This window comes from Adiantum capillus-veneris, chromosome 12 (genome assembly GCF_014529385.1).
Source record: "Adiantum capillus-veneris isolate H3 chromosome 12, ASM1452938v2, whole genome shotgun sequence".
Taxonomy (NCBI): Eukaryota; Viridiplantae; Streptophyta; class Polypodiopsida; order Polypodiales; family Pteridaceae; genus Adiantum; species Adiantum capillus-veneris.
Genome location: NC_140942.1, coordinates 129,863,243 through 129,889,599, shown reverse-complemented (window position 1 = coordinate 129,889,599; position 26,357 = coordinate 129,863,243). Strand labels below are relative to the sequence as shown.

At 41.5% G+C, this 26,357-nt stretch overlaps 1 pseudogene; it reads right to left on the bottom strand.

Moving 5' to 3' along the window:
* LOC147446509 (uncharacterized) overlaps positions 1–22,935 on the bottom strand; it is a 45,209-nt pseudogene extending 22,274 nt beyond the window's left edge.
* Between the last annotated feature and the right edge of the window lie 3,422 nt (positions 22,936–26,357).

Below are 26,357 nucleotides of genomic sequence, written 5' to 3'. Positions count from 1 at the left end.
TGGAAGACCCAGCTGCAACTGATGAGAGGCTGTTTGATTTTGTAGCATCTTGTGGTGCTGGGGACAAGTTTGATCTAGTTCATTCTATGTTTAATCCAAAGTTTGACATTGAAGACCTGTTAGCTCAGCACAGTAATTTCTTGCATTCCTACAGAGATAAGTTTGAAGTGATGGTGCAGGTAGGGAGGGTTGTTCTGCCTACTATGACTCTTGTGCATTTAAATGACTGTGGTGGAAAGGGACAGGGACTGAAGAAGTATAGGGAATTACCACCTTCTTGCAGACATTCAGCCTGCCCTTTGCATCAAAAAGAATGCAAACTCATTCAGGAAGCCTTTGGCTTTATGATTTACCTGAACAGCCTGTTTGGATTCCTCATGCAAAATCCTGATGAGGTGTTAGAGGAGCAGGATGCAGCACCAGATAAAGAATGCGAGGAGACAACTCATATACAAGAAGTCGAGGAGGTTGAAGACACAGTCGACCTTGAGGTTGAGGCAATTGAAGTACAAAGAAGTAAGATGCTCTCTGTGAAAACCACAGAAATCAAACTTCCATTGGATGTCAGTAACTTCACTGAGAAGCATGCTCAGATGATGTTTCCTGTTGTGCCTGACTTCAGGATTGGAGACAGGACCTATATCTTCTTACATGATGTGCAAAGTGTCTTTTATTTAAGGGAGGATTTCTCCCTGGCTATTATTTCCAGAGTCCAAGAGGAGAGGAGTGGATTTGTTTCAGAGGATAGTAGTGATGATGAGGCAATGGAAACATCCAGCAATCCAATGGAATGCCTTCAAAGATGCTTTGAGAAAGCTGAAAAATACAAGGAGACACTACCTGATGAAGCCACCTTCCAAGCAAAAAGACAAAGCCTAAGACCATCAACAAGTAACAAAGAAGTGGAGGATTGGTTTAACCATTCAGGTCAGGGTTCAACTACATCTGTAGACCTGTGGCAAGAAAACCTCTTTCTGCAGGATGAGAGCTTCATGGTAACTCTCTCTCTCTCTCTCTCTCTCTCTCTCTCTCTCTCTCTCTCTCTCTCTCTCTCTCTCTCTCTCTCTCTCTCTTTGTGTCACTTCTGACATGGTATGTGCAGTCTTGGACTGCTGACAAGGATGACTTCCTTCGGCACCGGACAAGAGAGTATCGAGGAAGGGATGCGGCCCTAGCGCAGTACCTTTCAAAGCTTTGCGAGTCTCCGATAATAGTTTTTCACAATTCCATGTCACAAGAGGGTTCAATAGCAACTTACACATTCAAGACACTATCACGCTTCTTGGGTGGACCGGTGCTGCCCAAAAGTGCAGATAAAGTCATTCTTGTGGACAAAGTGTTTGCTAGAGATTGTTTTGGTTACTTCCCGGGCTATACAGGTGGTCGGGCAGCGTATTACTACACCTACACAACAATGGCACTAGCTCTTGGTACACAAAACCCAGATGAACTTTTAGAGTATGGCAAACATCTCATGATTCGTTACAAGGGTGACGTGCCAAAAAACAAAATTGAACCTTCAAAATCTTGATACACTTCAAGTAGCAATTGTATAAGATCATGTATTACATAAATTTTGTACAATGTCATCCACTCATAGTATCTTTCTCCACTTGTGATTCACATACACCATTGTCTCTCTCCACCTTCGTTGACTTTCACGAGCTCCGGAGTTGTTGTATGCCATTGATCTTTTAACTTTTTGTTGTTGTAAATGTCTGATGGCTTGTGTTGTTTCTGAATTTGCCAAGACTTCTTTTGCCTGCATTCGATGAATGATTCTACGATAGAACCATTCAAATAGTTCTCTCAAAATGTTAACCTTGATTCGAGAGCCACCATGTCGTGTGTGCCTGAAATAAGCATTTCTCGCCATGTAATGAACTTTTTCATCCCTTGGGTATTCCATATTGCCGGGTTCCCATACTTTTGTATAAAATATGGTAAATGATTGAAGATGATGTGCTGGATATGAAAACAGATTAGTTAGAATGTTTTACAGTCACATATTTGCACATAAGAGAGAAAGAAATACATGATAATACCATGTAGTGAGTAATCTGGGTGTCTGTCCATGCAGTCTTGAATGATTTTTTCAGAAGGTTGAGATTTTCCTTGAACTTGTTCATATCACCTTGTGACCAGTCATCTTTGTCGCACATCAAAAATAGGATGTCTATTGATCGCCAAACCTCAGCCTTCGCATTACGAGTAGTTGGTTCGTGGTCTTTGACTGCAATATGTAGCTTTTTCCAGCTCTGATACTCTACCTTGCTAACATAAGATGTGTTATATATTTTTCCATGTTTTGTTAGCTTTGGATCTCTTGTACCTTGGGGCTTAGATAAAAACCTCCGTGCCTTCACCCCACCGATGGATGGTTTGCATGGGACATCCTTCTCAGCAGTTGATCTCTTTTCATCCCGCTGGATTTTCACATTGCCACCATGAAGCCCCATATCCGACAGTACCATTTCTAAGCACAACAGGGCTACTTGTCGTTCTGCGGAGTTCTTAATCTTCCAAGCAAACCCGATGTATAAGTAGACCAATTTCTCCACAATTCTACAAAGGGCATGCATTGTACAAATGTGGACATTCACAAGTGGTATTTTCAAAACCGGTCGAAAAGCAGGATCCTCAATGTGACGTGTTGGAGCTTTTCTCCACCACTTTGGGTCCATGACCTTTGCAGGCTCCATGCAGAACAAACACGGTGACTTTGCCATTGCACCCATTCCACAATTATACATGCACTTTAATGTTTTGAGGTCACCTGCAAGATGCCACTGAACTTGAAAGTCTCCCCTTCCATCTAGACGTAGTACCTCTCCCTGGTTAGTCTGTCGATCAATCACCTCTGGAATATTAGTTCGATGGAACACCCAATATAGAATCTCATGATCTTCTTTCTTTACCTGCAACACAAAATAAATGAGACTTAAGTAGATGTGAACATTTGAGCTTACCTGAGAATCTCGCTTACCTCAAATGCACCAAGCCACCATATGTTAGATTCTGATTGAACACTAAAATATAAAGGATCATCACTGGGACACTTTGAGAGGGCTCTATTCATTAAAGTAATAGTAACACGCTCTAGCTTTTTCTCTTTAACAAGCTCACACTCATCCAGTTTTAACAAAAAATGTAATACCCCACGTGACTCTTCAAATGTGATGTTGTAAAACTCCACCATTCTCTTCTGTACTATCCGCAGGTCCATAAAAATATTGTTGAACTCATCATATGCCATGTTTGCTCCATGGCCACTGTAAGTTGCTTTAATATGAAAGGGCTGTCCAAGATAGTCTCCCTGTGCCTCGTTAAGCTGAAGCCTCTCTTTCCAAACACTTGAGGCTGATGGTAGAAGTTTGGATTTTATACCCTTCCTAACAAAGATGGATGAGACAGACTTTTGGATAGCCGAATATCCTCTTTTGCTTACACCAAGTGAATCAAGTGTGCCTTGTATCTCTTTTGCAGGCACTGAGTTCTCTGAAATAAAGCGGTCCACTACATTTCGTTGTAGGATCTTAAACTTCTTGTCATGTACTATATCTGCTGCCAGGCTTCTACTTATAAGTGGCTTCAATCTCTTTCCTATATTGGCTTTGGGGTCAAAGTTTTCCTTGTCAGGATAGATTGAATCTCTACATGAAGACAATGCATAAGTAAATAACAGAAAATTTGCTTCACTAACACTATTTAGGCACATGAAAACAATGCATAACAAGAAAAAACAAAAAGATTACTTAACTAAGACAATGTAGCCAACCAAGAAGCATCACCTTAATGCTCGGATTCTTTTCTTGAGACCTCCTGATGCAACCTGCAATGTTTCAAGATTGCGCAATTTCTTCTTTTGGATACGACCACCCAAGATGGTGTCCTTCATTTGACAACTTCGCACCTTTCCTTTCAGTTCTTGTACCTCTGTTTTATGTTGCAAAATGGTAACCTGATCTGTAGAATGTAAATGTGAAAGGCGAAAAATCTCACATTGTTGAGCTTGGAGAATGCTCTTGTAAGTTTCAGCTTCTCTTGTAAGAGATTTACAATAACCCAGAAGGCCCTTTTCTCCATCACCAGCAAAGGTCAATAAGCTTGTAGGATTGACAAACGGTGGAGACGCATTAGTCATTGGATTCTTAGGGTAGAGAGAGCCTCTCGTCCAGATATCTATGTGTTTAGCTCCCTGAGCTCTGAGCGTGTCTATGGAAGCGGGAGGTATATGTGTGTTTGTTTTACTGCGCTTAATCAATGGTTGGTACTCATTGTCCAAATCAATGTGAAGGTGATATTTGGCTCGTTTCTGGGTAACATTTGTGCCATTTGAGGAGTGCGCCATTAGCCAAATGTGCAGGTTTAATGGAAAGTGAATAGCGGCTGCGCCTTCGTCCCTCCATGCTAGCCTCATTCCCTCCATATTGACGAGGTTCATTCAATGCAACTGAAAAGAGGATTATCCCTCAATCACTACGAACGAATGTTCAAAGAGTAAGGAATCTACTTAAAGTACACTTTTTGAACTTTTACTATGAAAGACCCAGCCCTTTTTTTTTGCCATTTTTTCTAGAGAGAGAGTGCAAAAAATACATTTTCTTAGAAGGCCCTCCAAATGACCTCCGAAATTTCCTAATGGCTACCTTTCAGAGGTTAATGACACATGCGTTCAAAGAATACCTGAGAATCTTCTTAGAAATATATATGGACGATCTTTGTGTACACTCTCTTCTACGAGAAGAACATATTGACCATTTAGAAAAGGTATTTGAGAAGTGCAGAACATATCGAATCTGTCTCAACCCGAAAAATTGCATTTTTGTGGTAAGGCAAGGCCGCATCTTAGGAAATATTGTCTCAAGAAATAGCATAACCACTGACCTAGACAAAATCAAAGTCATAGTAGACTTGCCCCGGCCTACTAATGCGAAACAAGTGCAATCCTTCATGGGACACTGCGGATATTATCGAAGATTCATATATATATGTATGCAGTCATTGCACAAACTCTGTATCGTTTGTTAGTCCGTTTCGACTAGACTGAGGAGTGTGAGACTTCGTTCCAAATGCTGAAGAAAAATCTTGTCTCAACACCTATACTTAAAGCACTAGATTGTGAAAAGATATTCCATGTTCATATTGATGCAACTGCACATGCAATTGGGAGTATTCTGGCTCAACCTGGAGATGTAACAATGGATTTCTCAGTTTGTTATGCAAGCCGATAGTTAAATAGTGCAGAAAAGAACTACACAGCCACTGGAAGAGAGGGGTTAGGAATGATTTATGCTGTAAAGAAATTTCGGCATTATTTGCTCGCAATAAATTTGTGTTCTTCACAGATCATCAAGCTCTTTTGTATCTGGTAAATAAACCATACAATACTGGACGAATTGTACGCCGTTTTATTATATTGCTAGAGTTTGATTTCATAGTGGTGGTCAAAAGGGTAAAACTCATCTACGGGCGGATCATCTTTCCAGGCTGCAAAACGGGGAAGCTCCTGAAGGAGTAGATGATGACATACTTGATGCTTATCTTTTCAATATTGAAATGATACCCAAATAGTCTCAAGAAATTGTAAGCATTGTTTCCTTTGGAGGTAGATTTGATAACAAGGAAGAAGATAGATCCAAACAACAAACAATTCGACATACAAAAGACTTCCAGTTGATTGCACAACGACTGTATCATCTAGGATCGGACCAGATTCTACAATTATGTATAAATCCAGAGGAATTGAGTATTATCTTGAAGAAGCACACATCCAGGATTGTGCATTTCATTGTTCAACAATGAAAACACACCAGAGATTGAAACAATTAGGGGTTTATTGGCCAACTATGTATGCTGACACACATGCTTATGTTAACAATTGTACTATATGTAGTGCCAAACAACCAGTGGATCACGCGACATTCTTTCAGGTAAACATTGCACCTGCATGGAGTCAATATATCATTTATTTCCTAACCACAAGGACATTTCCTGAAAACGTAACAAAAGCACGAAAAAGGGCTATAGAGTTGGAGGCTCGCGACTTTAATTTAATTGGGACTCAACTCCATAAGCGAGGAAAGGATAATCAACTTAGAATCTGTGCAAGTGAAAGTGAATACGTGATGATTCTAGAACACGCACATGGAGGAATAAGTGGAGGCCATTTTTTAGGCAATAAGACGGCAAAAATTGTCTTAACCGTAGGAATATGGTGGCCCCGAGGCAGTCACTTATCAAAAGACCCCTCTATCACGTGCGTTCAAGAGGTAATTAATAATACCCCAATATACATACTATACTTACACTGTGAGCCTATTTAAAAAACCCCAACCCTCCTCTATATGTATACATTTTTATACATTTTGGTCTTTTAATAATCCTCTCCGGTTAACTCACGTGATATCATACACATTCTAAAAAGTGACTGCCCCGGGATGGTGGCCTACATTGCACATGGATGCTGAGGAGTTTGTAAAGCGTTGTGACGCATGTCAGCGCACCAAAGTGCCGATAAAGAGAGATGAGATGCCACTACGGCCAATGATGGGAGCAAGGGAATTTGCAAAATGGGGCATTGATTTTGTGGGGCCTATTTCACCCCCTGCATATCGCACCCATACCCAATATATCATTGTGGCTACGGACTATCTCACAAAATGGGCGGAAGCCAAGGCAACACAAAAAGCAGACGCACGAACCACTGCACAATTTTGTATGAGAATGTCTTCGTAAGATACGGATTACCAATAGAAATTGTCAGTGATCGAGGAACACATTTTCTTAATGAAGTCATTGAATATCTGCTAGAGAAATTCATGGTCATACATAGAAAATCCGCTCTATATCATCCACAGGCAAATGGACAAGCTAAGGCCACAAATAAAACACTATGCACTGTTCTAGCTAAAATTGTATCTGAGTCAAGAACAGACTGGGATCAGTAGTTACACTCAACACTATGGGCATACCAGGTAGCTTACAAAACATCCATAGAAACAACACCTTACAACATGGTGTTTGGTCTAAACAATATATTACCCATAGAGTTCTTAATTCCAACTCTACGAGTAGCAAAACGGTTAGAATGGACAGGGCACGAGCTCTCTTCAAGAATAGATGAGCTTGAAAAGCTAGATGAGCTTCGCTTGAGAGCTGTAGCTTCGATCTATGCTAAAAAGAGAAGACAAAAATAGTTTTTTGACAAGCATGTGCGCACGAAAGAGTTCAAAACAGGTGATTATGTACTTGTTTATACCTTGAAGCAACATGCCAAAAAACTTAAAAAGCAAGGGATGGGACCCTTTATGATTAGTGACTTACCACAAAGTGGACCTGTCAAGCTTGCTACATTAGCAGGTGAAGGAATGCCAAATTGGATTAGTAGTTGTCGATTAAAAAAGTATCATTTACCACTAACACATGATATGCTTCAACAAATCCATCAAGAGAAACAACAGAAGAAGCCCAAGCAGAAGCAAAAGAACACATTGCAAAAAGATTGCTTCTACGAAAACAATAACAATGTGGATCATCGTTGCGAATAAATGCCATTTGACTAACAAATTTTGATGAAGACACAGTGGAGCCAATAATTGCAGTCAAAGTGGACAGCAATCAAGTTGAATCGACTGCATTGCTTGATTTTGGAGCTCAAGCAAATCTAATCTCTTACAAATTATACAAACAGCTCAAGCCCAAAGGTCAAACTACATCCTACTCCACAAGTTGTGGAAAGCAGTACATCACATTCATTGAAAACATTGGGCTAGATTATATTGCATGTACAAGTACATCAATATATTTACCCACACAAGTTTTATGTGGTTGAGGATGAAAGCACACAACACCCCATGTTGTTGGGAAAACCTTGGAAAAAAGAGTATAATGTGCAAATAGATTGGAATGCGGATGCAGTCAAAATTCAGCATGCACAAGAACAACAGGTGGTAGCCTTTTCTCAGCAACCCCGGAAAAACCAGATGGCAGCAACACAGACACTGGATAAAGAGCCAAAAGGATGGGTGCCACTAAAGAGAAACACGATACCCATGGCGAACAAACAGGGAACTGCCAACCATGCTCACTACAAACATAATGGAAAGCAAAAGAGACAAAGACTATGGCCAATTCCGACACGACAATTCTCTCCAAGGAGACAACCATGGCCATATCGACAATAGCGGCACACCAAGCGACTTTTGCAAGAAAGACAATCAAACAGAGAGCGGTAGAGTTACAACTTTTACTTGCAAAGAAAATCCGCCAACCAAATCAACAACAAACAGGAAACCTCGACGTCGAATGCCAATAAGCATCTTGCTTATACCCTCCTCTTGCACAGCATTAATTTTTTCCACGCATTGACCGAGTATGCATTATATAGGGCCACATTACATGGCCGAGCATTAGCACAATATTTTAACCCATGCACGGCACATACACCGATGCGATACCTTGTTGTCCGGGAGGACTCTGGCTAGGAGGTGGGGAGGCATTCTCAAATGCAGACCCAATGGCAAAAAGAGCAAAAAAAGGGCATGTTTTTTTATTATTTTAAAGGATTGTCGTTTGATTGTGAAATTTTCTGGACTAACCCAAGTACATATGCCCTTATACAGCAGGAGTCTACAACTATATGGGGCCAAAAGCCAAATCAAGCCCCTAGCTGTGTGTATATAAGTAAAAATAGCCATTTTTCAGACAAAATAGTGGTAAAACGGAGAAATCTGACCATAAAAATTGCATGTGAGTGTATATAGTGTTTTGCAGTGATATTTTTGAGCTATTATGATTTTTGGGGATTTTTTGGGTTTGATTTGCTATTTTCTTTTTAATTTTACTAATTATCAGCAGAAAAAATTCAAAAATACAAAAAGCACGTGCAAAACGATCGTAATGAAGAAAAAATATGGGGATAATCAATGACTATAGGACAACCTATGGTACAATGGGGGTGCAGTTATGTGAATGGAGTGAAAAGCGTGTTTTGGCAAGATTTTTACCGAAACGTCAAATTTCTCGGAAACTGGGCAAATGGAGTCCAAATCGAGAAATTTTTGAGCCTAAACCACATCTCACAAGAAGTTGGGAGCACATGTCAAATTTCATGGAAAGTGGTTCGGGGACCCCCATTATAAGTTTTTTCACTTCATTTTAAGCTCATTTCTACTATTGCCTTTTGAAAGAGAGCTCTTGCCACCTAGAGCGAACGGGACTTCCAGCCGCTTCTACGACGCGCACGACCACCCGACAGACTCCAGACATGAGAGGTAGGCTCACCACCTTGAGCTTTTCGCGCATGTTTGTCGTTTTTCCGCGAAAACTAGCGTAGGGTTCACACGGGAAGAGGGCAGTAGAGACCTACAAGTAGAAGTGACCACCTAACAGCTAACCCAGAAGCAATGAGACTTCATCGGTGGCTTACCCTAGCATAGGAGACCACTTTTGAATGCCCAAAGGCGGCAGAAAACCATCGGAAAAAATCCTAACTTCTAGAGCCACACAAGAGGCCACCAAATGGGAAATCGGCGGAAAGACGCCCAAATGCTACCAAAACTCATGGGTAGGAGCATCTCGACATGCTCGACAAGTCTATATAGCCCACATGGCCATAAGGCGACCCGAAGTGGCACTAAGATTCAGAAAAGGCATCAGACACACAAAGCGTCAAATAGCTCTCGCGGACAAACCGCATGTCTGTTTGCCACCAAACTTCACGAGCGGCTTTCCTAGACCATCAACAACCAAGTCCTATGCTGGTAGACCACCACAAGTCATCGATGACATGTAAATGCAACCACGGTCACTTCCAAAGCGACAAATTGCCAAACGGAGCTCCGGTGAGGCCAACATCGACAAAAACCATATGGCAAGGATCCCCAAGGGACTGTGAAGCTATGGAGACCAACATCAATAAATTTCATCGCGGAAAAGCACTCCAAGAGTCAAAAAATGGCTTGGAGGCTCGGAAATCCACACAGGGAGTTTCTTTCTATCTATTTGACGTTTTTGTTGAAATAATGCTTAAAAGGGACTCAGGGGGGTTCAGGGCAGGCACCAGTAGCACTCACCTTAAAAATTTCATCAGGAGGTAGGATGTCTCAAGGCCAAATCTCGGCACCAAACTCAACATCTCTTATCACACACAGCTTCTGAATAGCATATACAAGCTAGCCACCAAGTTTCATCACATTTGGACAAAAATTGACCTCATACACATCAAAAACGCAAAGTCGGAGCATAGAGGCAATAATAGGCCATAGACCTACCAAAATTAGTCCAAATCACATGAAACTTGCAAAATATACTCATGAGCACATTGCCAAGCTATCTGTGTGGTCATATGTGAAAAATGATGAAATAGACATCCTACGTGTAGGATGTCTAAATGACATTTTTGGCCCCCAGCTTGCATTTTTCAGTTCCAGATCTCCTTATAACACCTTCCTAAGCTCATATATCAAGTTTCAAGCCATTCTAATCACATTTGGCCCCCAACACCTCCAAGATGCACTTTTTTGAACCCAAAAACACTACACATGCTCTTACCAATAGCAATTCTTGTCTAAATCAAAATCCAAGAGCAGGGCCATGTTCCACATGCCAAGAGCTACCCACAGAACCAACTCCAAGTCATTTTGATGAAATAGACATTCTACACATAGGATGTCTCCAGCATGATTTTGACCTACAGTGCAAGAACTGACTTCATAGGGGCCATTAACATGGTGCAAGGAGCCTGTATATCAACTTTCAACCCATTTGAATATCATTTGCCACCTGTTGAGGACATCCTACCCAATTTGTGAGCCTAAGGCCTGAATCCGCCCAGAATTTCACTTTTTGATGTCCAAACCCAATTCCACCCACATAACCATGTTGCACAAGTCAAGGACACCAGCCTACCAAGTTTCACAAAAAACAGGCAAGATAGACATCCTACGCATAGGATGTCTAAATGATCATTTTTAAGCCAGAAAGCTGTTATGGGCAAATGGAGAGTTTCCCTAGTTTCTTTTAAGTTTTATTTTCAATTTTCAATTCATTTGGATAGTTAGAACTCAGTTTATTAGCTGATATGGAAAAAATGCTAACTTCGGACTACTAAGTGCAACAGGATCTATGGCAGCCGCAAAATCACCTCCAAAGAAGAAGAGGATGACAATAAAAGACTACTTCGAAGAAGTGGAGCCGTTTGTCATCCTAGAAGGAACCCTGAAGCCAACCAGCACATGGATTCAGGATGATTTTCTAGAGTCCAATAATTTGAAGATCTACCAAGGCATGTTCAAAGATCCTGAAGAAAATGCAGTAGAGCTACCCATGATACCACGGGAGCTCAATGAATTTGTCAGAAGCAAGATGGGAGATTACCTAGAGAAGATGGACCTCCATAACTACTTTGAAGCTTTGCCAATGGGAATTGACATCAAAAGAGTGTGGGAATTTGTAACCACTATCAAAGAAGATGGAGTGGCCAGCGTCACTGATCTGCAAGGAAAGCCAGATACCATAATTGTCATCATAGAGAGGGTGGTGGCAGCCACACTAGACATCTCCAACAAGGGAGATAGTGCGACAAAGAGGAGAGATGAAGTCAAAGTCTAATCAGAAAAGAAGAACATCTACACATTTGAAGATATTGCAAACCCAAAAGTGGCTATCATGAGCCAGCTCTACAACCAATACTTCCACATGTGTACAAAGAGGCCACAAAAGTATAGGATGCCACTTGGAGCCATTGCCACCACCTTCACTTGGGCAATGCAGAAGAGCAAGACAAAAGTGATAAATTATGTTGCTTATATCCATGACAACCTGGTGAAGATGGGCAGCAAAAACCCCACCTACATTGTACCTGGTGAGCTAATAACAAAAGTAGTCTATGAAGCATTGCATGCCAAGGGAAACTAGCCTGAACCTCCCTCACAGAATGATTGGCTAAAGCTGAAAGAAGATAAAGAAGAAGAACCACCCCAGGCACCCAGAGTAGCCACACGTTTGAAGTGTCGGTTAGAAACCGTGCTAGAAGAGCCGCCAGAGTCAAAGAAAAGAAAGAAAGAAAGTGTACAAGTGTAGATCAAAGAAACCAAGTCATAGAAAGCGGCACGATTAGAGTGACTAATGGAAAGGTTCAGAGTCGAAAGAGCACTCAAAGCATATTTGAGTGAGTTGTGGAAGCCATCCCTGGAAGCCATGTCGGGATCATCTTGAAGGGTGCACAAAGATCGGTTTGAAGACTACATCAAAATTTTTGAGATTTTAGATGCTACAACAGAGAATATCCCTAACATCCCATTTACAGAAGAAGAAGTGGACAAAGTAAGACGGCAGCTACTAGAAGAGCAGGAAGGCCAAGAAAGGTAGAGAAAAAAAAAGGCTGACAGAGATTTCAAGAAGAAGCCGATGACTCCACCGTCAAGCGCGGAGTCCAGCCCACCCCCATCACCACCTCCCCTTAGCTCTCCACAAACCCAACAAAAGGAGGATGAACAAGAAGAGTTCAAGCAAGATAAGATCCAAGAAGAAGAGTAGAAAGAAGAAGTTGAGCCTAAAGAGGAGAAGCTAGATCCAAAAGAAAAGAATTTCAAAATATTTCTTGATCTACTAGCTATGGGTTACCCTCGAGAAGAGGCAACTACTGTGGCCTTTGAGTTGGCAAGGACAAGGCCAAAGGAACAGATGCAGAGCCTTCGATTAGTAGAACTGAAAGAGATGGCCACTGATACAGGGGACCTACAACCACCAACCAATGATTGGGATGTGGTGATGCACAAGCTAACCGGGCTCATATCAAGATCAATGGCCATGGAGAGTGAGATTGATAATCTCAAAGCCAATGAAGTTCAGATCAAAGCTAAAGTCAACTCACTACAAAGACAGAGCCAAGAGCATATGGACAAACAAACAAAGCTGCAAGCTAGTTTGGATGCGGCATTACAAAGATGCCAGGAGATGGAAAAACAAAATCAAGCAGCCGAAAACAAGCTTGAAAGAGCTGAAGAAGAATACCAGAAAATCAACAAGTCATTGACAGATGCAGAGAGAGAAAGGGACAACCTAACTCTACAGCTTGTTGAAGAATCTAAAGAGGTGGAAACCTTGAGACATTAGGAAAAGTTTGGACTCAAAAAAGAACTTTTTGGCATTAGAGAGAGAATGTTGTTTGACCAATAGAGTTTGAGTCACCACAACAGTAGCTCCAATTTGTTTGATTTTTATCTCAAATTTTTGCGTTTTCAAAAAAGAGTTTTTTCTGTTAAAAAGATCTGAATAAGAAGATACGACGCGATTTGGGCAAATTATTCCCCTGCCATGGGCGATGAATGCCGAATGTGCCATAACTCACATTCAATGAGGCACACCTTTTGATGAACACTTTTCAAGCTACTACTTCTTGTGTAAACTAGTGAGCCTCTTTTCTTTTATCGTTTTTGCGTAGTGTCACTTCACAGCTAATAGAAGCAGAGATGGAAGGAAGACGACCACGACGACCATCCGCCTGTGTTAAATCTGTGGAACTATTCAATAGCTTTGACTTAGACCATGGTCGTTGGATGTCTACCACAGTCACCATTGGTAGTTGGGTTCTGCTTCAAACAAGAAGAAGAAAACGGATGTCAAATGAATTCATCAACAGCTACAAAGGACGTGTGAAAGATTTTCTCTTGTCTCAAACGGGAAAGACAGTGAAAGAGGTGCTCATTGAGCGTGCATATATGCACTCCGAACTACGACTACAACAGTCACCTTTGGGTTTCCTGCTCATAGACCAAACCGTGTGACTACTATATTGCTAAAAAGTCTTTAAAGATCCTTCAAGTTATTTTGTTGACTATTTCTTGTGACCATTCTCTTATCTTTTGTTTTTGTAGATATTTATCCTTCTAACAAAGAAGACTGGCAACCAATTGAGTGCATAATTGGTATTTTTGATGATTTTCATGCTTCGGTGGGAGAACGTATGTATAGAACTAGTGCGAGAAGAGCTCTCACAGAGAGGGGAGTTTTCTTTTACGACTACTTTTACAACGCCCCTTGCTCTGTCCATGGATTTGGCACTTTGAAACCTTTCCGATTTCCCCAACAAGATTCCCCAAAGTGGCCAGTTCCAACTTCAGAAACCTTCGAGTGTTTTAAACTCAAGCTTCATCAGGAAATTTTGAAGTGTTTGCGACCAAACATTGCAAGCAGGCAAGAACGAGTCAGTCTATTTATGCCATTACATGTCTTTATAGATTTCTTCCACGATGAGGAGGTTAGAAAAATAGAAACCATATTCATCTGCAAATCCCAAACCTGCCTTGATTTTTTGGATGATAATTGGGATGTCAGTGATTCTGAAGGAATTTTGTGCAAAGTTGACAAGCACTCGGTTGTGTGAAAGTGTATGATAGCATCATAGAATTTTATAGTTTCTTTCTACTACATAAGGTGGCATCGAGTGAATGGTCAGTTGGTAGCTATGGATCAAGATTTAAGTGACAATGCTTTTAATCCCTTGATGTCCATCGAGATATGGTTTTCAAATTATTTGCTTACAGTTGTTGTGGTCAGATCAAATGTCACTTTAAGACAGGTTCGAGAGGATTTGTTAAATGAGTCCGATCTCAATTTGCCTTCAAAATTTGTTTTCAAGTGTAACATGCGAAAGGTGCCTTACATGTATTACTTTTATACGTTGATGTTTCTATTGTGCTCATGTATCCCAATGTCTTATCGCGTACATTGCATTGCAGGTACCTCGGAGACAAGAAAATACGACTCTTTGTGCACAGATTACCAGCGACAGACTTGAAATAGAGAACTAACTGTGCACAATGATTCAAATACTATTCTCAAAGATTACTCAATAAAGGCAGTTCTCTACATTACCAAACACCATTGGATACTCACTCTCCCATTTTTTTGGAAATCTGTACACAACATTTTGTAAACTTTGAACCATAATCAAAACAAAAGTCAAATTTCCACTATGGGAGAATGCTATTGTTACCGCACAACATTACCGCATAAGAGGAGAGAGAGAGCTTCAAGAAAGAGAGAGATTGTATGCTGCAACCCTGTTGGCGCATTTTCCGATTTTTTCGCGAGTATTACCACACTTATTACCGCATATATAGCCGCTCATATTACCGCCATAGGAAAAGAATCCACGCGGCCCATTCCTCTCCCACTTTTCCCTTTCTATAAATCCTACTCTATTTTGTTACTTTTCAGACATTGGTACCCCCTTTTTTCATGGAGTGTAAGAAATTCCATTCTCATTGGGATTTTTAGTACCTCACTTCTCTTTGCTTGCCTCATCTATTGGTATGATTCTCCTACTCTACTCATTTGTACTCCATGAGATTCTATAAACAGAAATATTTTGTTTCCACCTCAAAATCTTATGTCAACTATGCATTCATATGGAAATGGCAAGCGAACGATGATCAAAATTGTATTGTCTTGCGTTCATAAACAAATAGCCCTTTTATACAGCATAAGTAGAGAAAGAAGACAAAATCCAAAAGATATTTATTAATTTTCATCCTCCAAGAGATCTCTACAAGTGCTTACATCCATATCCAACCCCATGGTAGCTAAATCAACAAATAAATCTATTGATTCATCCTCTACAACCTCTCCTATTGAATCATCATCATCCTCTCCATCCTCGTCCTCCTCCTCACTATGGTTGGTTATTGGGAATGGTTGGTTCTTCTGGACCTCAACTGCATCATCATCATTGGCATCTTCTTGAGATGGTATGGTGGGATCTGCCAAAGTCTCTATGTTCGTATCTGCAAAGATAGATCTTCTCCGTAGTGTGACTGGAATAACATACCAAAGTCTTCTTCGATACATACAAGGCACATAAAACACCTGTAGGTCATAGAGAAAACAACAACATGAATGTAGTTTTGTATGTATGATATAATGTTTTAGTGAGTTGCACATGGACTTTACCTGCTCACAACTACTAGTTGCCCCAAGTTGTCGGTCTTCTCGTGATGAAATTGCCCGGAGTCTACCATATAGAGCCCATTCTCATGTCTCTTAACCTCACCCGCAAACCATCGGTAGTCAAAGAGATATTTGTGAAATGTTCTGAAATCCACTTTGATTATCCTCTTTATTGTTCCACATTCCCTCACCTCTTGTGTTGTCATGTCAAAGTTGCCCATAACTTCACTATCGGGAGTGGTTCGACGCTCATCTATCTTACGGGTTCAAAAATGACGTCCTTTGGACCACATAGAGTTGAATGTGAAGGCCTGCAAAAACCAATCAAGATAGAAGAGAGAGAGAGAGAGAGAGAGAGAGAGAGAGAGAGAGAGAGAGAGAGATGACACACATACACACACACACACACACACGCACACACACACACTAAACACATTGAGTATATTACCCTTGGTAGACATCCTCGTGCGTACTCCCATTCTTTAGGGCTTATTTGTTCTCCTTGTTCCTTGGCCTTGGTCATGGCATTGTGTATCCACCCAGCTGGAATTAGATCAGGGTATTTGGAAAGCTCTTTAGGAAAGGGAGGTGCTCGCCTACCGCCATGCGACCTCTTCCATGCTTCCCTCTCCCTTTCTCTCGTTGTACGCACCTCCACATCCATATCCACCCATTTGCCCATGATGGGAGCATTGAGTATACAATGGTTGTTGACTATGGCTTGAAATTCCCTATCCAAAGTCAAGAGAGAACCTTTCCCACTTGGAATGTTTGCGTGTTTTTTTGGATCCTCTTCCTCCGTCTTTAAACGAGGCAATGATCGGTCTATTGTGAAAAGATATTGAGAGACATACACAAAAGCCTCTTGTACAATCCAACCCTCTGCCATGCTTGCCTGAACACATGTACATGAAACCATTAGTGATTAAAGTAACCAATAAAAAGCGTTGTGAATACAATCCAATCCTAATAAGGTTTAAGGCTTAAGATCGATGAATACCTCTAGTTGTGATCGTAGCCTTACAAAATCTTTCAAGGTCTTTAGGAACCTCTCAAGAAAGAACATCCACCTGGAGTGAACCACACCACAAATGGCTATCTCCTCAACAAGATGGATCAATAGGTGAACTTGGCTAACAAGGATAGAATGTGGGAATGCATCCTCGATAGCACAAGTTGCTTGAATCGCTAGAAGTTGAGCTGTTGGAATGGCTGAAACTTCGATTTCTTTGGAACTCACAAACCTGTAACCAAAAAACCCTTCATAATCTTCATAGTAAAGTTAGTCTTCAAAGTAAAGTTTAGGAGGGAGGATCAAATGTTCTATACCTGACAACTTCTCCCACCTTAAATATTGCAGTCTTTATCTTCATGTCCGCAAATCCACTAACGCTAATTGGAAGCACAAACTATTGCACAAACAAAAAGACTTATTAGTATCCAGAACCCTAAACCACATACACACACACTCACATACAGACACATTACCTGAAGAATATTGTGCCAATCATGGGATTTGAGCCCATACAGTTGTGTGGATCCTCCTTTCTTAGTTTTAGTGAAGGCACCCTTGAGAAAACGTATATAACATGTTGGAGTATGGATGGATGCAATGACTTGTTTCATACGCTCTTGATCCACCCTTGATAGAATCCAAGATGCCTTTGGAATAACCATCTTCCCCCGAGGCCCCATGCGAGGTGTGGTCGAAGGAGGGAGCCTCCTTACGGCCCTCATGTCCTCTCTAGCCCCCAATGAATCTTTCTTGCCTACTATGTGATCCCATATAGCTTGCCCAACATTTTTGAACACATGCATTGGATCCAATAGGTGTTGGATTTTTAATGAAGCCCAATAGGGTAGTGATAAGAAAATAGAGTACCTAGACATACCCCTAGGTGGATCATTGGGAGGAGGCAATGTGTTGTGATGCTCGTTCCAATGTCTTGCCCAATCGGCCATGGTCCAATGGAGTGGCTCCATCCCTTTGCACGGTGGAGCATAAGATTGATGTGTGGGAGGCAAGAAGCGATGGTTATTGGGGTAGATCACCTTACCAAGTAGAGCGGGTCTCTCTGTCACGAGTGAGGGTCCACAAGTTGGGCATGCCCTATGTCCAGATGTCGATAGTCCTACAAAAACAAAAGACATAACCACATATAAGTGACCAATGCAAAGACAGTAAAGAGCATCACAAAGTATAATCTTACCAGAAATCTCTCCAAGCTCGGGGTAATCATGCATGGTCCACATGAGAATGCACTTGATCATTGTGCATCACGAAGTGGTCTTGATACATCAAAAACATCTATGCCGTTCCATAGCTCCTGAAGCTCTTCAATCAAAGGTGCTAATATACATCCATGTTCTTCACCTTGTGTTTTCCTAGAACTAGAAGAGAGAGTAAAATGTTCCCCTTCTTGGTTGACTCCCATGGTGGAATGTTGTAGTTCACAACAACCACTGGCCAAGTACTCCATGAGGTAGACCGATGCCCAAATGGGTTTACCCCATCACTAGCCAGACCAAGCCGCAAGTGATGAGGCTCTTCTCTAAACTCCTGCCATGTCTACTCAATGTGTTACCATGCCAGCGAGTGAGCTGGCACTCTTATAACCCCATCGGTGGAGCGATTTTTCATATGCCATGTAAGAAGCTCGCTTGTTCCTTTGGTGCTGAACATGTGCTGGATGCGGGGAATGAGGGGGAACTGAAGAAGAACCTTGCGAGGTATTGTGGTTCCTTGCATTCCCTCTTTGTACCTTGATTCTCCACACTCGGGGCAAGCATCAAGCCCTGCATGTTCATTGCGGAATAGCACGCAATCATTGACACATGCATGTATGCGATCATAGTCCATCCCAAGCCCTCTCATGACCTGTCGTGCCTTCCTTCGATTTTCTGGAAGATGATTGCCTTTAGGCATCATCTTGCCTAATAGCCTATGACATAATTAAAGAACACTCGTTATTGCATATAACCACAAAAAAAACTCACAACTAACACTTATTACACTTAAACATACCTCAAAAGTGCATCGACCCCTGCATTGCTTCATCCAAACATTGCTTGAATATTCAAGTTCTCAAGAGACTCTCGTAATATGGAGTAGGAGCATCCCTCGTAAAGAGCGGTGTGTGCTGTCTCTAGCAATGAATCTTTGATTTTTTGGGCGGCTTCTTCACATGCACACTCAGGCTCACACTCATTCACCGCCTCACGTGCAAGAAGATCCTCAACCATATTGTGCAAATGATCTTCCTCCACCTCCATGTGGGGCGGGGTGGTGGGGAGATCCCCATATGTGGTGGATGTAGGATGCGCATGCGCTCATGTGGACCCACCCACATCGGACGGTAGGTGTGACCCCCCTCCCATGACTGTTTCTTGGCGCAATCTCTCTTCCGTCCTCTTCCCGCCTCCGCCCCCGATCACACTCCAATGGGGAGCGACATCAATGGATGCCAAAACCCTCGGATCGCTAGTTTCCATTCGAACGCGTTTTCTCGGATCGTCCCATAGTCCATAATCCTCCACATGAGCCAAGAATATACGCCGAAGCCGTGAAATTGCACGCTTACATCGCGCACATGGACATGGTAATCGCTCGCTCAACCATCGAGTTTGTTCTGCGCCAACCGGCGGATTCACGTCATCCCAATCGTCCTGCACACACGACCACACACTAAATAAGAAAAAATTAAATAAGAAAAAGAAGATAGAGGGGAGGTGGGTACAAGAGGTCATGCAGTCGGCATAACCTTAGAACTAGGTTGGTAACCTAACAGGACATAAAAGTGTCCTTTTAGGGTTTTGAAAAAAACCTCCAAAACCATAGTAGATCCACTCATTTTGTAAAATCCTTTCATGAGGTTATAGTTCAAGGCCTACTACACATGGAAAAAATAAGAAACTTGTAAACTTTCTCATCTTTTGGTCACACCAAGCCTCCAAAGATGATGGACCAGTACATTTTCATCAAAACAGTCATTTCTTATGTTTTGTTGCATAAAAATAAGATTAGGGATTTTTGTAGGACTTGAGATAAATTCCTTAGTTAACTTCAATGGGTTGGTGATCAGAACATATGAGTGCCTCTCACTCACTATTTTTTGTTTTGCCAAAACAAATAGGTACAAAAAAGTTGAATTTTTACCAATCTGCAAACCTATCATCAAAGTTTCTATAGCCACGCTCAATACAAATAATATATGCATGTTTTCTTAGTTCCATGTTGTCCTTTAGGTTCATAAGGATCCATGGAGCATGTGAAAAGAATAATACATCTCTTACCAAGGGGAATCTGGGGAAAAAGATGAAGTCCTAAATACAACAAACATGAAAAAACTGGGTTCAACATTATGAGTTGTAGAATCCCATAGAAACTATTCAATATCTAGCCAAATTTGATCGTTATGACTAGATATGGTTACTACCTACAAAATGCATATAGTTGTCACAAGAAACTAGAAATATTGAAAAAGCTATACTTGATATACTAGAATGTTTCGTTTTCTTCTATAATTGAAAAAATCAACCATCGTTGTCTACTATGCAAAATAGGGTATTAGGTGCCCCAAAACTCAGGGAATATTAGCTTTATGTTACAATATGAGACATAGAAAATCAAAACTATATTTGGATATCATGAAAGCCACCCAAAAAATCATAGAAGAGCTAAAATTGGCTAAAAAACAGGATTTGACAATTTTTGTAATTTGGTCATAACTTACAACTTTAACATTTATTTATCCCTAGAAGCATCAAGACATGTTGAGGACTACTAAAGATAGTTCTCTAGCATTATAGACCTCAAAAACATGAATTCTAGAGTGGTATAGTTGCAAAAAGTTGAAAAAAGCCAAAAACAGGAGCCGTTTTTTCACATAGTTTAGAATGTGAAATGTTGTGCAAGGACAAGGTTAAAGATGGAATTGATATTCCAAAAAAATGTCAAGTTTTTTTCAGCTCATGAGACAACTTTCTAGATAGATAGAACCTCAAAATCCATTTTGAAACTCTTGATATAATTCAAGGAAAATGGTCACTTAACAGGACATAAAAGTGTCCCTGGACATAAAAGTGTCCCATTACCAACCTATTGTTAATGTCTCATCAGAGATTTTCGTGGTAATATTGGCGGTAATACAGGTGGTAACAGGCGCGGTAATACGTGCGATAAAATCTCCAGTAAAGTTTTTTATATAATGGGGGCACCTGCGTGCCCCCGCGAAATTGAATGCCAAAAATTCAAAAACGAGCTCCTCTTCTGCGTGGGCCTGTTTCCCTTTCCATCTCCAAGCTCTCTCTCCTTCTCCCTCTCCATCTCCAACCTCTATTACTCTCTTCATCTCCATCCCCACCATATCCAAGCGATCGAGGTCACGAATGTAAGCGCTGAAACTCTCTCTCTTTCTTCTCGTTCTTCTACACACACACACACACACACATGCACACACACACAATGCATACACACACATGCACTAACATGCACACACACATTGTACACACATGCACACACACACACACAATTTTGTGCACAATCACACACTAATTCTTGCATTAGTGTGTGTGTGTATAATGCATGCTCACACTAATGCGGGCATTAGTGTGTGATTGTGCACAAAATAGTGTGTTTTCACCATCACACACTAATGCAAGCATTAGTGTGTGTATAATGCAACTATTTTGTCCACAATCACACACTAATGCAAACATTAGTGTGTGTATAATGCAATAGTGTTTTCACAATCATACACTATTGCATTATACATACACTAATGTTTGCATTAGTGTGTGATTGTGGACAAAATAGTTGCATTATACACACACTAATGCTTGCATTAGTGTGTGATTGTGAAAACACACTATTTTGTGCACAATCACACACTAATGTCCGCATTAGTGTGTGCATGCATTATACACACACACACTAATGCAAGCATTAGTGTGTGCATGCATTAGTTAGTTTTTACACACTACACACTAATTTGTGATTTTACACACTACACACTAATTTGTGCCCAAGCACACACTAATGCAAGCATTAGTGTGTGATTGTACACAAATTAGTGTGTTTTCACACACTATTTTGTGCACAATCACACTAATGCCCGTATTAGTGTGTGCATGCATTATACACACACGCATTAGTTAGTTTCTACACGCTAATTTGTGTCCAAGCACACACTAATGCAAGCATTGGTGTGTGCATGCATTATACACACACTAATGCAAGCATTAGTGTGTGATTGTGCACAAATTAGTGTGTTTTCACACACTATTTTGTGCGCAATGCATGCATTAATTATACACACACACACACTAATGCTTGCATAAGTGTGTGATTGTGCACAAGTTAGTGTGTTTGCACACACTAATTTGTGCACAATCACTCACTAATACAAGCATTAGTGTGTGCATGCATTAGTGTGTTTCCACACACTAATTTGTGCCCAAGCACATCCCGATGCAAGCGTTAGTGTGTGCATACCTAACATCATTTCTACGGCTTCCATCAAGCATGACCCCTAACAAAATTTCTGCATTGATTAAGACCCTCCATCCACAAGAGTAGGCATTGTCCTGCTTAGGGACTTTGCAGCTAATAATCGTAATATTCTCATATATCTGCTGTTGCGTTAAAGCTTCAAGAGCATACACAAGCTTCCGAACAGATTTGTGCAAAATACAATTAAATTTCATAAGCGACTTTTAGCAAAATTCTATGTGATGTCGAGCAAAATACAAAACCTCTTACCTACGTACTTCACCATGAAATCTATGGGATGAATAAGCAAGGTAGCACCGGTTTCGTTCAAGGTGTAAGACAACAGGACTCCAATGAGATCTGTTACAAATAAACATAAGCAAAACATATGTCATCACAATAAATTAGAGTTCAAGATAAAATAATTTCACTATTGAAAACATTGCGTACCCTTCATGATAAGCCAGAACAAAAAAATTTGCCGTCTCCATGTTCACTGACTAGAACCAGTCAACTACTTCCACTAAAGATGTATCCTCGGCTCTCAAAATGACCGAGAGGTTCGAGTCAAGGACGGCAACATCATCTTGCATATTCCAAGGCAAATTTGAAACTACAAGACTGTAAAGAAATTCGTGTGATACAAAATTGAATATATTAAAAAAATTTATTGTGAAAAAAAGAATAGCACGCACCAAACAAAGCAATTAATGATTCAGTCTATGAGTTCCCTCATCCGGTTCTGTAAAATTGCAATCTCGTGGGGGTGATAGGGAAAATACAGAATGCGTCCCCACACAAAAAGGCAAACATGGAAACAGGGAAACAACAATGACAAATCAGCAGCATTGGCGTCGCTGATGGCATTTGCCATTTGTTCCTCCATCATCTCAAGGCGTAACTGTGCCAATCTTTCACTATCGTCTTCTATTATGTCCCGCTCGGTGTTGAGACGGGTGCTGTATCGATGCATTTGTGTAGACACTTCATGAACTTTGACCTTGTTAATAGGTGGTATTCTAAGAATATTGTCCATCTTTTGGTCTGAAATACTGGCAGGCGGTATTGTTTTGTCATACCTGAACCTGAGAAGGCGAAGTGTGTTGATGTCTCGTGGCATCAATGTTGTCCTATGGACGTGGGCTGAGAGAATGTAGCTGTCCTGGAAAATCTCTACAAAAAAATCCTCGACGGCCTCGTGCAAGCACCCCATTACACTTCGAGACCAGCGGAAATTCAGGTTGTGTTGCTCGCACATCTCGTGAACAACTCTCTAGAATGGCAGTTTAGGTATTGCCAATGGAATGTGCTTTTGGAGCTTATGAAGTTCGAGTAGAACGCTCCTATTCTTCTCGTATCGTTGTGAGCGGGATGAAAACACACACAGCGCCTCTATAACGACCCGACACACACTCTTGGGAAGATACACACACACACTATGGGGCACCACTCGGCTTACACAACACACCTGGCCGAGACAGGGAACACACCTCTGGAGTGAGAGGAGAGAAACTATCCACTTGTCCACTCCACACACACACACACACACACACACACACACAAAAACTCAGCTCAAAAGAGGAGAATTTCTGATGTTTAGATACAAATGAGCTTGGGCCAACACCAATGGGGCAAACAGCTCACACAATATGGGTAAAATAAGCCAGATACAATCACAAACTGGAGCAGAAACTTCGCTCATAGGAGAAACTTACACAGAAAAACAGCAGGAAAAGAGTGAGGAATTTGGCAAAATGGACAGCGCCATCGCGTCCGGAACGGCCCAAAACCCCAGTCTACAATGTCAAAGTGCTCAAATCCGACCTCGGATGAGCAGTTTACGGCCAAAACAGGCTCCAAAATGAGCAAAAACACACCTGCGGCTGTTCCTCCTCTCTTCTCCACGTTTTTTCTGGTCTTCTCTCTGTTTTTTCAGTTCCCACACTTAGCTTTATTAGTTGGGCACCCTTGGCCTTTTAGATGACCTCAAACGGACCCCGAACAGGCCAAAAATTGACCTCGCAGTGCATAGTTGTCACCTTTTTGCATCATTCGCACACGTGGCACTCAGCTTTTTTCCAATAATGCACCTCGCCACCACGTGAAGTGGCCCCAAAAAAAGGTCCTCATGATGACCTTTCTGCATAACTCTCACCAGAAAACACCCATGTTGTGCCCGTACTTCTCCACGTGCAAATATTGACCCCATTCGGCCTCCTGACGCCACTAGATGCCATCTGACGCACCTGCTTACCTCATGTCGTCGGCCCGCGGATAGCTTCCTCGAGAAGTTTTACGCGCTACCAACTCCTCCTTATTGTAGAAAAACACAATGGTACTAGTAACGATGAAAATCGATGCACTATGTACATGGTGTCCTACCTGTACACATGTGGGCCCCACGTAACCACCTGGCTCTGGAAAATGGGCAATACTTTATTTGATGCACCATGCATGGGTATGTACATATGCGCAATCCCTTGCTCCAAAAAACTCCTGACATAATTTGCCCATCCCCTAGCCTGCTAGAGCATTCATGCTCAGCAGCAACAAAAAGAGATATTCATTCCACCTGGATCCCACACAGAAACACTTTGCATTCGCTGCATGAAAAGCTTAATCAAGGTTCCACCTGATTCCCAAGGAAAACGTGTAGAGATTCCATATATCAATCTTGCATCAAGAAAAGCATCAAATACTTTGGCATAGACCAGCATGTGCAAATATATTCCCTTCTCCATAGCTGAGAGGTCTCCACCACTGATCATTTGTGTCATCAATTCCTGCTTCTTTGACAGTTCAACCTTGGTTTGCATCAGCCCTTCAATCACTTCATAAGGCCCTTCACTTTCATCTTCAACTTCCTTCGCAAATGCGACTAAACCAATCTCCTGGATTTCTTTGTCCATCAAAAGAAATGCAACATCAACATCCTCATCACTGCTGGTAGTGCTATCACTATCCTCATCTGTCACCGTGGAAGAGTCTTCATCACTAGACTCATCCTCATCTTCATAAAGCTCCTCTAATCGTTTCCTTGTGTCCATATTATAAAGCTTCTTGGTACCTGTCTTTCCATAGAGGCTAATCGTACCATGTCGCCAATCTTGAACAGCTCCCACTGCACGTAACCATGGTCTGCCCAGTATAATAGGATATGCTCCCAACCCTGCTGGCATCACATGAAAATCAACCACTGCCTTTGCATCATATGCCTCCACTTCTAAGCTCTTTACAACACCCAAGCATTTTACTTTTTGATGGTTTGCCAATCTGATCCGAAAACCTGACACCCCAGCCACTGTGAGACCCATCTTCTCAACGCATGAGTGTGTTATGACGCATATTTGGGCTCCGCCATCCACATAACCTTGTCCCAAATTTTTCCTTTTATGCCACACATCTACTATTGGACAAATGTCTGGTAGCTCGTCCATTGCCAACACCTTCACTGAACCTCTCTCTGGCTCTTTCTCCATTGGGTTAACCATCCTCTTCCACTGTCGCTTTAGCTTAGGCACCATCTCTATAAGCTGCCCAAAAGTAACATCTGCCTTCCTGCTCGTCAGATCCTCCTTCAAGTCATAGCTTAATTGCCCATCCCCTAGTGGAAAATCTGAAACATGAAACTTTCGACGAGCTCTCCTTTTCCTCTTGGCCTTGACATCCTCGCCTTCATGGCTCTTTCCTTTCTTCTTACTAGGACCTGGGGCACTTCTTCCTTCCTTATCCTCTGTGGTCCTCTTCCCAATAGGCATCACTAATGTATCCTCTAGCTTTGATGCCTTCTCCAAGGTGACTACACTTAGCACTTTTGTCTTTCCCTTTTCCTCCTGGGTCAGTCCACTGGTTCCTTCGTCTCCCTTAATTTCGATGCCATAATCATTTGATCTAGTTAGCACCTGTCTTGGCA